The sequence below is a fragment of the Jaculus jaculus genome, chromosome 11, assembly GCF_020740685.1.
Source record: "Jaculus jaculus isolate mJacJac1 chromosome 11, mJacJac1.mat.Y.cur, whole genome shotgun sequence".
NCBI classification, from domain to species: Eukaryota; Metazoa; Chordata; class Mammalia; order Rodentia; family Dipodidae; genus Jaculus; species Jaculus jaculus.
Window position 1 is genome coordinate 95,136,800 of NC_059112.1, and position 16,097 is coordinate 95,152,896.

Consider the following 16,097-nt stretch of genomic DNA (forward strand, 5'->3'; position numbering starts at 1 on the left):
AATTAGGCTAGACTCATTGGCCACTGAGCCCCAGGGATCTTTCTGTATCCATCTCCCCAGTGCTAGGATTACAGACATGTACCACCATGCCTGGCATTTTTACATGGTTACTGGGGATTGAACTCAGGTCCCCAGATTCACTTTTATGGCAAAAAAATATGACAATATAGTTGATAAAAATGGAGACTGAGGCATAAATATGGAATTTAGTTTTCTCTATACAAAGTTTCCCTATTATTGGAACTCTTGTCAGAATATTAAAATAAGCATGGTATGGTAGAACACACCTTTAATCCCAGCACTTGGGAGACAGAGGTAGAATGATTGCCTTGAGTTTGAAGCCACTCTGAGATAACATAGTGAATTCCAGGTCAGCTAGAGTGAAACCCTACCTCAAAAAATGAAAGAGAAAAAAAAACCAAAAAATTAAAACAAATTAACTTGGATAAGCAAAACAATGACCTTTTAAAGGGATTATAGTATAAAATTACTATATCCATCCACTAAGCCTAAATTTAAATAACTATTTGTAACCAAAGAAATTAAGCTAAAGTTAAAAAAAAAAAAAAGGAAAACCCATTTCCACCAATAGAACCAGTAGCTAGGTAAGTCTTGCATTTCTGTAATTCAGTGAATTACCTATAATAAGGAATTTATGGACAAAAACAAACTCTGGGAGATCATGGGGAATATAGAATTACCCCAAGATTTGCTGTATGGTGGAAGTCAGGCCAAGGTGACCAACTGAAAATAGACAGTTTTAGGAAGAAGTTCAGGAAAAACCTTAGAGCTTAAAACATTAGAAGAAGGTAGAGTGATACGATTGATAAAATTCATTAGCACATGTTAAAGCACCGTGGTTAATAGAGGTTAATGTTTTATGAAGGAACTAGATCATGAGGGAGAAGCGAAAGGAAACCAAGAGTGGATTTGAGGTATATCAAAAAGTGGATTTGAGGTATATCAAAGAGTGGATTTGAGGTATATCAACATATCACTGGGCTCGAGGCCCTAAGGACAGACTCAGGCTAGGCTGGTTGCTCTACTAAGTCTGGCTCAGATCAAACACTGCTCAGGAATGAGGGAAGTCCCCACCCTAGGGAGACATGGAAAGAAACAACCTTATTGATAAAATGATAAATAACTAGATCCAATGTGTAAGCATTCCCTTTCGTGAAACTCTCAAAAGAATATTCAAAATTCTAAATAAAAGATTTTTTTTTGTTTAAATGGCTTTTTGCTATGTAACCCAGGTTGGTCTTGTGCTACTGATCCTCTTGTGTCTGCCCCCCATGCGCTGAGATGATAGGTGTGTGCCACCATGCCTGGCCATTTTTTAAAACTACACCCCAGCCGGGCATGGTGGTGTATGCCTTTAATCCCAGCCCTTGGGAGGCAGAGGTAGGAGGATTGTCATGAGTTCGAGGCCCCCCTGAGACTCCACAGTGAATTCCAGGTCAGCCTGGGCCAGAGTGAGACCCTACCTCAAAAAACCAAAAAAAAAAAAAAAAAAAAAAAACCCCACAAAAAAAACTACACCCCAAATCAGCCTGCCTATCCATTGATTATAGTTATAGTGCCTGGGCACAACAGAAGCCCTGTTTTCTTTCTGTAGTCTGCTCACTCTCCTTTTAGTTCCTTCAGGATACATGTGTTGCAGGATAAGTGAATGTGGTCCAACCTATTTGTAGATGCCAATGTCATGCTGCAATGTCAAAAGGCTGGGCACACCTGAACTGGTCTACGTGAGGCAGAGTCCCCTCACGCCGGCTGCAGAGCCTCTTCTCTCACAAACCAAGCGGCCATATGTGCATCTGTGCAATCATGCTGCTCCATTGTCTCCTTCCATTATTATCAAATGGTCTTAATTTTTGTAGTTTCAAAAACAGAAGTTCTTGTGGCATGAGAAAATTCAAAATTCACTTTTATGTTCTCCCCCCTCTACCATAAGCATAGACTTAACTCTCCTAAAACCAGAGATTGGCTGAGACCTCACCCCTTAAAATTGGTTTTGTCAGGTGATCTGGACTTTGCAGTGACATCATTGAGATGGTATTCCTCAGAAGAGCAGTGGTAGCTTTTCTAAAAGATTGTGGCCTTTTCAGGTTGACAATTCTTCCATTCTCATTTTATTTTTCAAAGTTTATTACTATTATTATTTATTTTGTGAGAGAGAGAGACAGACTATATGGGTGTCCCAGGGCCTTCAGCCACTGTGAACAAACTCCAGACGCAGGCGCCCCCTTGTGTGCATGTGCAGCATTGCATGCTTGTATCACTGTGTCTGGCTATGTGGGACATGGAGATTTGAACATGAGTTCTTAGGTTTCACAGGCAAGTCTTAACCACTAAGCCATCTCTCCAGCCTTCACTTCATTTCTTGAAAGTCAGGGTTGGCTTGTGAAAAGTTGTTAAAGGACATGCTCAATGTGAAATGACAGTCTCACTCTAAACTTTCCTTGTTCAGAGCATCAAGTGAGATTGGATGTAATAGTGGCTTTCTGATTTTGGCAGTCCATACAAGAAGGGAGTTTGGGAGCTCATGTATCCTGTTAAATGTATAATGCCCTGCCTAAAATACCATGATTGTTTATGAAAAGTGTCTTTAATAAATCTGGATAGTCTGGCTTAGAAAAAAATAGCTGACATTTAGGGCAGAAAGTTATACAGCCTTGCTCTTCAAGAATGTCAGGGCTTTAATTTGCCCTTTCAATTAATTCTACATAGATTTTAGAATTTTCCAAGTCATACCCACTCACATGAACTCTAGGATCTGATTCAACTTGTGTCAACTTTAGGATCAGTTCAGGGAGAAATATTTTTGCAATGATGTAAATTTCCCTTCTGAATATGCATGATTTTATTTTATTTTTTATTTTTTTGGTCTTTTAAGGTAGGGTTTTACTCTAGTCCAGGCTGACCTGGAATTCACTATGTAGTCTCAGGGTGACCTTGAACTCACTGCGATCCTCCTACCTCTGCCTTCCAAGTGCTGGGATTAAAAGCGTGCACCACCACGCTGGGCCCTCTCCCCATTTTTAAGTCTTCTTTAATTTCTCTCAAAATTTTACTTTTTACATGTTAATTGTATATCCAGAACACTCTAAAGATGACTTAATCATTTATCATAAAATTCTTTTGTATTTTCCCTCCCTCTCTCCATCTTTCCCTCCTTTCCTTCCATCTTTCTTTCCTTTTTTTTTTTGGAGACCGGGGTCTCATACATCTGAGCTGGTCTCAAACTTATAGCTGAGGCTGAACCTTGAACTTTTGATCTGCCTGCCTCTATCAAGTGCTGAGATTTCAGACATGAGTAACCATTCCTAATATCTTGAATTTCCTACATATGCAACCATGTAATTTGGGAATAGTAACCACTTTTCCCTTCTCCCCCCCACTTATTCCCTTTACTGTTTAATTTTTCTTGCTTTATAGTACTAGCCAGGATTTTCAGTGACTCTCACTGTCATGTTCTCAGAATGGGAAAACTTACCAAATTTAACCACTAAGTATAATAGGTTAACTGAAGATAATTTATGCACCATAAGTTTACATATCTGGGCAGAAAAGTGTTGTTTTTTTTAGTCTATTCATAAATAGAAGCAATCAGTACCATTTTATATTTCTATAATGCTGGAGACTGACCCCAGGGTCTTGAACATTAGGCAAATATTATCCTGCTGAACCACACTCTCAGCCTATGCTCCCTATTTTATGTCTTTTTTATTGTCCAAGAAGCAACCTTACATTCATTATTAGTAACTCCTCCTCCCCTCATCTCAGGTAACCAATAATACAATCTGTGTCTCTTGTGCATGTCTCTTTAGACATTTCATATACATGGAATCATTCAGTATGCTTGGCTTCTCCCACATAGCATAATACTTTTCAGATCCATTCATGTTATAGCACATGCTACTATTTCATTCCTTATTGTTGCTGATACTATTCCACTGAATGTGTATGCCACCTTTTGTTTGTTCAGTCATCAGCAGGTAGATATTTTGGCTGTTTCCAAACATGAATAGTACACATATGACTAATTATACACAAATTTTAATGTTAACACACACACACGTTTTTGCCTCCTTTGATGTAGAGCTATAAGTTTTTTTGGTAGATGATGTGTCATACAAATGAAGTTCCTTTATTTTTATTTTTTATTTTATTTACTTGAGAGAAAGAGAGAGAGAGAGAGAAAGTGTGTGCCAGGGCATTCAGCCACTGCAAATTAATTCCAGAAACATGCACCACCTTGTGCATCTGGCTTATGTGGGTCCTGGGAAATCAGACCTAAGTCCTTTGGCTTTGCAGGCAAGCACCTTATCGGCTAAGTTATCCCTCCAGCTCCAGTTCCTTTCTTTTTCTTTTTCTTTTTTTTTTTTAAATTTTTATTTATTTGAGAGTGACAGACAGAGAGAAAGACAGATAGAGGGAGAGAGAGAGAATGGGCGCGCCAGGGCTTCCAGCCTCTGCAAACGAACTCCAGACGCGTGCGCCCCCTTGTGCATCTGGCTAACGTGGGACCTGGGAAACTGAGCCTCGAACTGGGTCCTTAGGCTTCACAGGCAAGCGCTTAACCGCTAAGCCATCTCTCCAGCCCCCTTTCTTTTTTAAAAACAGATTTTTTTCTTATTTATTTGCAAGCAGAGACACAGAGAGAAATAAAGAGAGAGACAGAGGGACAGAGAGAGAGAGAGAGAGAGAGAGAGAGCGCGCAGGAGTAACAGCGAAAGAATGGAAGCTCCAGGGCCTCCAGCCAGTGCAGATGAGCTCCAGGCACACGTGCCACTATGTGCATCTGGCTATGTGGATACTGGAAAACTGAACTAGGGTCATTAGGCATTGCAGGCAAGTGACTTAATTGCTGAGCCATCTCTCTAACCATGAAGTTCCTTTCTATTAACACCTAATATAGTACATGTTTTCTTTCTTTCTCATTAAAAAAAAACAGCAAATGTTTATTTATTCATTCATTTACAAGGAGAGTGGAGAGAAAGAGAATGAGCCTCTTGCCACTGCAAACATACTCCAGATGCATGTGCCACTTTGCGCATCTCGCCTTATGTAGGTACTGGGGAATCAAACCCAGGCTGTCAAGCTTTATAAGCAAGTTCCTTTAACTGCTGAGCCATCTCTCCAGCCCAAAATGTTTTTAAAATGGAGTTTTTGACATTAAAAAAAGAATTCAGGGGCTGGAGAGATGGCTCAGCAGATAGGGTACTTGCCTACAAAGCCAAATAACCCAAGTTCTAATACCCAGTACCCATATAAAGCCAGATGCACAAAGTGGTGCATACATCTGAAGTTCATTTGCAGTGGCAGAAGTCCTGGCTTGCTCATTCTCTTTGTCAGTGTCTTTTCTCTCTCTGCTTGCAAATCAACCAATCAATAATTAATTAATTCAAGCTGGGAAGGTAGTGTACACCTTTAATCCCAGTAGGAGGATCGCCATGTGTTCAAGGCTAGCCTGAGACCTTAGCTTGAAAAACAAAACAAAAACCAACAAAAAGGTATTAATTCCAAACTCTCAAGTATGAAATTATCAAATATTTCCAAGTTTAGGAACACATTCTTAACCCTAACATAAAATTCATGTCATTAATCACATAGTTTATTGTGAAAGTTATACGAGAAAAGCAAAGTGGGCTGGAGAGATGGCTTAGCACTTAAGGCATTTGCCTGCAAAGCCAAAGGACCCAGATTCGATTCCCCAAGACCCAGGTAAGCCAGATGCACAAGGGACGCAAGCATCTGGAGTGCGTTTGCAATGGCTGGAGACTCTGGCGCACCCATTCTCTCTCTCCCTCTGAAATAAATAAATAAAGTAAAAAAGAAAAGCAAAATAGAGTATTTATAAATGTACACAGAATGAGAGATTGTGAAAAATTCTTGTCAATAAATAATATGCTACACATCTTCACCCAGTGCATTTTAACATGGCGCATCTGTAAGTGATGTTATAAAGACCATAGCACGGGAACTTGAAGTTAAATTCAAGGTTTAATGAGGAGAACTTTCAACTCAAAGTCTTTGTGAGAAAGATGTTAAATAATAGATAAATCACATTCAAGTTACTCTACTAGTTCCCCATGAGTGCAAATAAGCAAATGAATCAGATTAGTGGCAAACTTTGTTCATTTTTAAATGACTTACTGCCAAAAGTCTTTCCCGAGTAAATTCTCAGTTTATTTCAATCATTACGTAGATATTTTTGTTATAATTTCAATCCTGATTCAAAACAAATTCCTATTTCTTACTCTGTAGGTTAGAAAATACTTTTAAACAAAAGTAATCCTCAACTAGAGAACTGTTCCTCCACTGACTTTTTCTACTTCAAAATACAAAGCAACCCAAACCATCCAACTTCTAATGTAGTGTCATGTAGCACCCAGGGCTGGGACAATGCTTCAGGCCTGTTTCCTGTGACATACTGAGCACAATTATTTACAGTATTGAGAAATCTATTTAACAAACTACAGTCAACTTAATGTTTGTCAGAAGGATGACTATTGGGTGCAAGCAGTTGCTTTTGACAATGAGGACATCAAAAATCCTGCTCTGTCTTCTCCCATCTTTGGGAGTCCTCATCTTTACCTTCATATTCATTAGGACCCATTTCCAAGCAAGCTGCACATGCTGAGAAAGATGAGCATGTCATGTGGAATCAGAGACTAGAAGCATTAAAGTTCCTGTCCTTCGCAAATAAATGGATGGTAATTTGCAGATAATATGGCATGGCTTGTGTATTTGTATCCTGAACCCGAACTGCTAATCAGAAACTCACCAATTGCAGGTCCTTGACCTCCTTCATCCTGTTTAGCATTTATTATTCCCCAAATAGCAACTGTTCAATTGACAAGCTTTCCCAGGACACATCTATCCTTTGACACTTCAGTTCTGATTCATAGGAAAAGAAATTGTGGGGTGTGTGCACAGAGTTTACTGGCAGAAACAATGTGGAAAGTCTAACTGTAATACCACCAGTTGTTACCACACATACTAGTTTATGATAATGTCTGAAAATCTGGCCTCTGGCAATAGGGAAGCTGTTGATGTGACAGGTAAACGGTCAGGTGAAGGAGGACCTATGATGGACATGCCTTCAGCAGCAGGATTCTGAGTCATTTGGTGTGGCCACTGCTAAAAAAGTCCCCATTTGTTTCTCTCCTCTTAAGTTTCCACTGATAGCACTGACTCAAACCAGCATGTGAGCGAAAAGTTAAAGGAGACAGACTTTCAGCCCCTGACTCTGGCTGGAGTCATATGGATGCCTAACATATCCCCAGAGTGACAGTGACTTGACAGAACCCTACTTCTCACCAACCCGGCGACTACTTATTTCTGCCCACAGGATATGGCATGCACGAACACTGATGCACATCAGAAGCTTGCCCCAACCTGCGCTTCCACAGGGTTGACGTCTTCCTCCTAAGAGCCCTCTTTCATGTAATATCATCAGAGGACACCTCTTTCTTTTTGTTTCTTTCTTTCTTTCTTTCTTTTTTTTTTGGTAGGGTTTCTCTAGTCTAAGCTGGCCTGGAAGTCACTCTGTATTCTCAGGGTGGCCTCGAACTCATGGCGACCCTCCTACCTCTGCCTCCTGAGTGCTGGGATTAAAGGTGTGCGCCACCACGCCCGGCTGCCACATTATTTCTTGAGGTCATTCCACAACCTTTAAGTGGCGGCATAATGTGTCTTCTGATAGCTAAGTCATTTATGAAGAGAGGTCTCTAGCACTGATTCTGTCTTCTCTTCCTCGGACTTGAGCCAATGCCTTTTCTGTACCAGACTATGACTTGATAGCTAGCTGAGTGTTGACTGACATAACAACAAGTGATTCAGGCCAGTGGCCCAAGAAGGAAAAGGGGGGGCAGTGCGTAACAATGCCAAGCTTCCATGGCAGCTATCTTGTCTAGCCTGGTGCAGTCCTACCCCTTCCCACATTTTACTTCAGGAGGAAACAAACAAATATTCATCCATAAGGAGAATGGCTGACTGCCTCATCATGACTCCACTTACAAGTATAATAAAAGGAAACAATTCACACTCGAGCAAGCCATGAAGAAAGGAAGGATGGTCCTCAAGTAGTCCTGATACGAGAGGACTTCTGTTTTGAGATTGCCTCTACTTAAAATTCCTAAATTTTAGCCTTTTTTGGTGGGGGGGGGGTTAGTGTCTACAAAGTTGTCAGAGAGCAAGCAACTGCAATTTTAAAGCCAGCTCCTTTTGCTGTAGACCATACGGTAAAACACTGACAAGGTGGCTTTACTTCAGTGGCATGTGAAAAAAGTGACCTGGAGCCTGAACCTGCAAGGTGACTCCTGTGGACCCGGTGCCACTCTCTCTGCACATGGCCTTTTGCTGACCAACATCATGCTCTGCAGGGCTCTGTGGGACCACATTTCAGGACATAATTATGCTTATAATCATAAAGGGGGGGAGGAGAAACCCTAACGCCAGCATTTTCCATGTACTAGTGTGGTTAAAATAGTTTCTGCAAAAGGGCTCATGTAGTCACCCATTAAAGCACTAGCTTTTGAGAGTGGTGACTTCAGAAATCATAAAATTTGGTTCTCTCCAACCACGTCAATCTCAGAATGATAGTTATTGTTTCTCTATGCTATTTAAGAGTTATTCTTGTTTTTGATTACCTCAAAAAAAAAAAAGCAAAAAACAGAAGCAGTTAAGTAGAGTTTCACTCTAGTCCAAGCTGACCTGGAATTCACTATATAGTCTCAGGGTGGCCTTGAACTCATGGTGATCCTCCTACCACTGCCTCCCAAGTGCTGGGATTAAAGGCATGCAACACCACACCCGGCCTTAACTTCTTTTATTAAAAAAAAAAAAAACATTTATTTAAGAGAGAGAGAGAAAATGAGAGAGAGACACAGATAGAGAGGGAGAATGGGTGCATCAGGGCCTCCAGCCACCACAGACAAACTGCAGATGCACACACCACCTTATATATCTGGCTTTATCTGGGTACTGGGGAATCAAACCTGGGTCCTTTGGCTTTGCACACAAGTGCCTCAACTACTAAGACATCCAGTCCTTAAATTCTTTTTAGAAGATATTCTTTACTGATCTACTTATTAAAAAAGCTCATAATATTATCAAAATACAGAATTACATAGTAAAAAAATCCCTCCATAATTCCATCACCCAAAGATAAATACTATTAAATTTTTGTTTAGCTCTTTCAATTTGCTCTACACTAAGATGCCAAATTACAAACCAGATGTGGTGGCTCATGCCATTAATTTTGGCACTCAGGAGGCTGAAGTAGGAGAATTGCCATCCATGAGTTTGAGGCCAGCTGGGGCCACCGAGGGAGTTCCAGGTCAGCCTGGGCTAGAGTGCCTCAAAATACCCCAAAACCAACCAAACACACAAACAAACAAACAAAAAAAGATGCCAGATTACATCTATCAAGAACTAGAAGGTCATGGCTGCGTACAGCTGTTAAAGGAGCTTGCTTGCAAAGCCTTTTGGCTCCAGTGCTCACAATAAGCCAGATGCTCAAAGTGGAGCACATGTCTGGAGCTCACTGCAGCAGCAGAAGGCCCTAGTGTGTCCATAGTCTGTCTGTCTGTTTCAAATAAATAAAAATATTTTTAAAAAGGAAGGTCTTAATACATGTATGGTTCTGAAAACACTCCCCCCCCCCTTAGTATATTGGAGACAACTTTGCCTGCTGGTCTTAATGGAATTACTTTAATTTCTCTAAAGAGCCTTATGGTAGCCCACTGTTCTTAGGTTATTCCTTTTTAGTTATTCATTTTTATTAAAGTCCATGTTATAGTGCTTCAAAGTACGATACTGGAGGCTCACTTTTACACAAAAATATTTCTAGAATAGATTCACAGAAGAGGAATATGGGGCAGACAGTATTGCTATGTTTTACCTCTCCTGGAAGAACATAGCCATGTCTATATGTCCCCCAGCTATCCCTCACGACATACAATTAACACTGTTCCCTTCTGCTAAAAACAAAGTGTATGTTTCAAGTCAGGCTATGATTTGTGACTAGCAGTGGTCCTCAGGCTTGACTGTGAGAGTTATTAGGATAATTTTGGATAATACTGATGTTTATATTCTACCTTCACATTTTCATCTTTTGGTAGTGAAAGTGATCTGTTTCCTTTACATTTCTGTGCCATCACTGATGATGAGTAACTGCTGATTGCTCTTTATCAACCACCTGCACTTCCTACAGCTCTTCAGGCTTCTCACAACTACTTGTCTTCTAAGAGCACTACGTTATTACATGATACAAATACAGTTTTCCTTATTCCTAGGAATACGAGGGGAATGTCATTTAAACTCAGTTTACCTAGGTCATAAGATTTGGCAAAACCAAAAATTTAGCTGCTCTGTGCCAAATTATTTGGACTCCTGCAGTAGAATTTAAGATAGTTCTTAGGGCTGGGGATGTAGCTCAGTTAGTAGAGTTAGTGTGATCCCCAACATCACATAAATGGTAGCTTCTGTCTGTAACTTCAGAATTTGAAAAGCAGAGACAGAAGGATCAGAAGTTCAAGGTCATCCTCAAACTCAGCCAATACAAGAAATCCTGTCACAAAAAAGTCCTGAAATAATTACTGTATTTGTGACAGGAACTGAGTTACATGCTTTCCTCATGTTACTATTTTTACCAAAACTTGAAAGGCAGATACCATTTCAGTTATAGAAAAGAATGATCTTAAGTCTGAAGCATTAGCTGGGCGTGGTGGCGCACGCCTTTAATCCCAGCACGTGGGAGGCACAAGTAGGAGGATTGCTGTGAGTTCCAGGCCACCCTGAGACTACAGAGTGGATTCCAGGTCAGCCTTTGCTAGAAAAAAAATATAACAAGGGCTGGAGAGATGGCTTGGCAGTTAAGGAATTTGCCTGCAAAGCCAAAGGATCCTGGTTCGATTCTCCAGGACCCACATAAGCCAGGAGCACAAGGGGGTGCATACATCTGGAGTTCGTTTGCAGCAGCTGGAGGCCCTGGCATGCCCTTTCTCTCTCTCTCAAATAAATAAATAAGTAAATAATCAAACAAAACAAAACCAACAAACAACAAAAAAAAACCTCTGAAGCACTAAGTAACTTACTCAAGGGTTCCTACAGACAGCAGTGCTGGGCTTGGAATGCTGATTTGTCCCTAATTTGCTAATGGAGAAACAAACTTGAGGCCCAAGTATTGAACTGTAGTCGTAGCCAACGTGAGAATAACAGGTAAGGAGGAGACCTATAGCTCCCTTGTATAAATTTATTGTTACTTAATTTCTTCCTTCCTTCCTTCCTTCTCCTGTCCCCATCTCCAGAATGCTGAAACTGCAAGCATAAGCTACCACACTTGACTACTGAAATTACATAGTTTCTAACGGCATTAATATATAACGAGTTTTTGTTTTGTTAACGGTATTGTTAATAAGAATATCAAGTGATGGATAATTTGAATGTTTTTTTTCATACAAATAGCCTACGACGACTGCAGATTTCTTAAGCTCATTTTTGTGATTCTAGTCCTGCCTTTCAGGCCGCGAAGGAAATGTACTCCCCTCCCCACCCAACTCCTCCTGATGTTTTCCACTTTTCCTGTGATTTTTAAAAAATATTTCCCTTGGTAACCATTTTCCCTGGTTACTTCCTTGGCTGATTTTCTGCACAAAAAATCTGAAAGGCATTTATCCCCAAGGGAAGAAGAAATTTTACTAAGAAGTCAGCTAACATTTTTCAACATTCCCTTCTGTTCTTTCTTTGTTTTTAAAGAAAGCTCTGATTTTGTTTCATTTTCAGCTGAAGACTTAAATGACACCAAGCAAAGCCTACTTAGTTTAGATTTCCAGGTAAAACTGCTTTAAATTTTAAATTTCTATTCAAGCATGTGGAATGGTTTTAATATTTGAGTATTTTGCATGTAATTATGTTTAATACTTGAGAAAACTAGCTCTTACTAATAGATTTTAAAAGCTCAAAGTATGCATTATTTTGTTTACTTGTTTTTTTCAGGATTATTTCCCAAATGTTTAAAACTTCATAGAATTATAAATTATTTATATGTTTAGATAGAATTATATGATGAGAGACATAAATTGATTATTTCTTAAATTTTAAGTTCTGTAAGAACATAAATGATTAATTAAAAACATTTTCATTTTAAGCCTGTTGGGTGACATGAAGGACAGTAACTTATGAATTTATAGATACATTCAAAACTCAAAATATTTTTAACATTTACTTAAGACAGTTGATGAAAAATATCAAGTGGAAAAAATAATAAAGTTAATCAAAGTTTTAAAATGATATTTAATGCTGGATGAACACAAAAGGACAAGAAAGAAAAATTCATCAGCTAAAAATGATGTCGTAATTAGAGTCATAAAAATTTACTTCTGGAAACAAGTCACTCAATTATAAAATTAATACTGAGATCCATTTCATAAAATTTATTTAAACTAGATACTGGTTTTGTCAAAATTAAGATAGCCCTGTCAGTTTACTTCTGTACATATATATTTAGCCTTCTGACTAAGTAAAAGTGAGTTAGTTTGGGAGAGGAAGGCCAAGCAACAGAGAAGTCTTCTGGATAAGGATCCTGGGAGAAAGCACAATCTGGCTGCAGTAGGCATACTTTCTTTCTAGCACTCTTGTATGCAATTTCCTGGCAAATGGGTGCTTACAGGATCCTCCCAAGGACAACAGGATACAACCTCATGGGAGACATTCATAGGAGTTTATCTCCAGGGCCCTGACATTTTATGACCTTCACCCAGCACAAGATGGAATGTGTACATATGTGATTGGCAAGGCAAGAAAATGACAGTGTGCATATTCACACCATGTGGGACATTCATGCTGTGTGTCCAGCGGAGCCCACCTGCCCTACTCATCAGCAAATTCTAGCTCTGTCATGCCCCACAGCTCACATTTTCATTGCTGCTATTGCTCTTAATTCCCAAGCATGCTGCTTTATTCCATGTATTTACTTTTACAATGTCATGTACCAATAAGCGAATGGATTCACATAACCCTTCCTTACGTTTCTGCATGCCACTGTTTCTGAAACTAAAGCAGATCTAAAGAGTTGTACCGAGGATGGGGAGATAGATAGCACGATGGGTAAGGTCCCTGCTGACATGAGAACCTGAGTTTGGATTCCCCAGTACCCATGTAAAAGCTTGGTGTGGTTGGGCGTGTCTGTAATCCTAGTGTTGGGGAGGTGGAGACAGGAGGCTCTCCAGGGCTCGCTAAGTAGCTAGTCTAGCTGAGATGGTGTCCTCTGGGTTCACTGAGGGAGAAAACCTGCCTCAAAAAAAGAAATTAAGATGGAGCATGATGGAGAAGATACCCAACATTGACCTCTCGCCTCCACACCTATAAGCACCCTCATGCATAGGAGTAATGCCTACAACATGCACACCATAGACATACATGTACAGAAATGTTCAAACACAGTATAATTTCAAGGGCCTACAGTGATGGTTTGGAAATGACTAGAGTAATATACATATACCTTGAACAAAAGTTTGAAACTGGAATTTACATGAAGATACCTCGGAGGCTGCTAGCTGCTGAGCTCAGGTTATGTGTTGGCAAGACTACACAGGTGAGACACGATTTAGAGGAAGGCAGTTTTGGCAGATAATATTGTATTAAAAATATAGAAATTCAATGGGGCAAACCAAATATACACTGGGTCTTGTCCTCTCAACTCCTGAGAAATAACAGAAGACATACTATGAACAAATAAATACATGAGCGTATAGCTACACTGAAAAATAAAGACATCTCTTGGTAGGACAGAAACTTAAGAGTCTTACACAGATGGAGAAAAGACAGGAATCAGTTTAGGAGGGAAATGGGCCAGAGACAAAGCTAAGTAAAAGAGCATTTGTCTAGCATACATGAGGTCCTAGAGTCAATCCTAGCTCTGACAGACTGAGAGAAGGGGAGGGCACTGAATAAGCATGGAAGAAAATAGCAAGGAGAAGTCTTTTTTTATTTTTTAAAATTTCTCTTCCCTTCCCTTCCTTCCTTCTTCTTCCTCTTCTTTCCCTCCTTTCCTCCCTCCCTCCCTCCCTTCATTTTACAGAAGTTGTGGTCTTATATCCTCTCTCCCTCAATTCCACAAGAATCCTTATAAGAAGTTTTTAGTTTAAAAAAAAAAATCTCAGGAAGGAAAAATTAAATAATAACCTATTTGTAAGTACATCATAGTAAACCTTCTGAATGTCAAAGGCACACTAAATAATGAGAAAATTTCTATAGGAAGGAAAAACAACTTTCTAAGAGAATTAGATTCATGTCAAAATTCACACTGTAAGAAAGTAATGGATGGAGTCAAGTATTGCGCAGTACACCTGTAATGCTCAGAGCTACGCTACAGAGGCAGAAGAGAGAGGACAACTGTTGTATAAGCCAGCCAGGGACAGGCTGTCTCAAACAAAACAAAAATAAACACCAAAAGGGTGCAAAAGGGAGGGAGAAGGGCTGGAGAGATGGCTTAGCAGTTAAGGCACTTGCCTGTGAAGCCAACGGACCCAGGTTCAATTCCCCAGGACCCACATAAGCCAGATGCACAAGGGGGCGCATGTGTCTGGAGTTCATTTGCAGTGGCTGGAGGCCCTGGTATAACCATTCTCTCTCTGTCTCTCTTCTCTCTCTCTGATTGCAAATAAAATTTTTTTTTTAAAAAAGGAGGGAGAAATATACCAATATCTGAAAAGTATTCTGGGAAAATGATAAAATAATTTTGATACCACAATTCTACTTTCAACCAAATAGAATATTTTCAGAATATAAGAATCACAAGGTTGGGGGGCTGGAAAGATGGCTTAGCAGTTAAAGGCACTTGTTTGCAAAGCCTGGTAGACTGGGTTCATTTCTGCCCACATAAACCAGAGGCATAAAGTACCACAGACATCTGGAGCTTGTTTGTAGTGTCAAGAGGTCTTGGTGTGCCCATTTCTTTCTCTGCTTGAAATAAATAACAAATAATTTTAAAAAATAATCCACAAACAGAAGTTGGGCGTGGTAGTGCACGCCTTTAATCCCAACACTTGGGAGGCAGAAGTAGGAGGATCACTGTGAGTTCAAGGACACCCTGAGACTACATAGTGAATTCCAGGTTAGTCTGAGCTAGACTGAGATCCTACCTTAAAAAACTCAAAAAGAAAATAATAATAATAATAATCACAAACATTTGCAACATTAATATTCTCTAATAGCAAGCGTGTGTGTGTGTTTGTGTGTGTGTGCATTTCTATAAGGAGCAGAATGAATCTCGAGGAGTTTCCTCTGATGAGGCAAATAGATGGCCACAATATTTTGACCTTCTGTAGAAAAATAAGAATAGCAGGGTCATGGGCTGGAGAGATGGCTTAGTGGTTAAGTGCTTGCCTGTGAAGCCTAAGGACCCCGGTTCGAGGCTTGATTCCCCAGGACCCACTTTAGCCAGATGCACAAGGGGGAGCATGCATCTGGAGTTCATTTACAGTGGCTGGAGGCCCTGGTGTGCCCATTCTCTCTCTCTCCTTCTTTCTCTCTCTGTCACTTTCAAATAAATAAATAACAATACACAAAAAAATTTTAAAAAAAAGGAAGAGTAGGTTCAGTATTTGGAATAGCACTGAAACCCAGAGAACAGCTTTTCTTTTGGAGTCTTCTGTGGGTTTTGGAGGAGGTGGCTGAGAAGCCCAAAGCTTTAAAACAGCCTCAAGAGGCTGGAGATAAACAAAAGACAAGGAATAAGGCCAAGCAGTGGGAGTGTTAAGACTGATGCTGGAGATATCAGCAGGCTTTGAGTTGGATCCAAATTATGATTATACAGTGAAGCCCTGTTCCAAACCTTTAAATCACTCAACAATGTCTGGAAGTGTCCTTAATCTCATACTCAAAGCACAATGATTATTTTCTTTTTTAAAAAATATATATTATTTATTTGAGAGAGAAAGAGGTAGAGAGAGAGAGTGCAAGAGAGCATGCGAATAGGTGCTCCAGGGCCTCCAGCCACTGCAAACAAACTCCAGATGCACATGCCCCCTTATGCATCTGGCAAATGTGGGTCCTGGGGAATAGAACCAGGATCCTTTGGCTTTGCAGGC

General features: G+C 40.0%; 2 protein-coding genes across 4 annotated transcripts in view; one reads left to right on the forward strand and one right to left on the reverse strand.

Moving 5' to 3' along the window:
* Positions 1-16,097, reverse strand: part of LOC101606926 (centromere protein P) — a 227,992-nt gene that overhangs the window by 46,171 nt on the left and 165,724 nt on the right. The window lies entirely within an intron of this gene.
* Ecm2 (extracellular matrix protein 2) overlaps positions 1-16,097 on the forward strand; it is a 67,367-nt gene that overhangs the window by 17,631 nt on the left and 33,639 nt on the right. Inside the window, exons 1-2 of one of the 3 annotated variants that reach the window (XM_004652297.2) lie at positions 11,125-11,226; positions 11,791-11,840. The gene's annotated coding sequence lies outside the window, so the exon portion shown is untranslated. Of the gene's footprint in view, positions 1-11,124; positions 11,227-11,427; positions 11,841-16,097 lie in introns of those variants that run through there. The other 2 variants (XM_045130334.1, XM_004652298.2) reach the window with 2 other exon arrangements.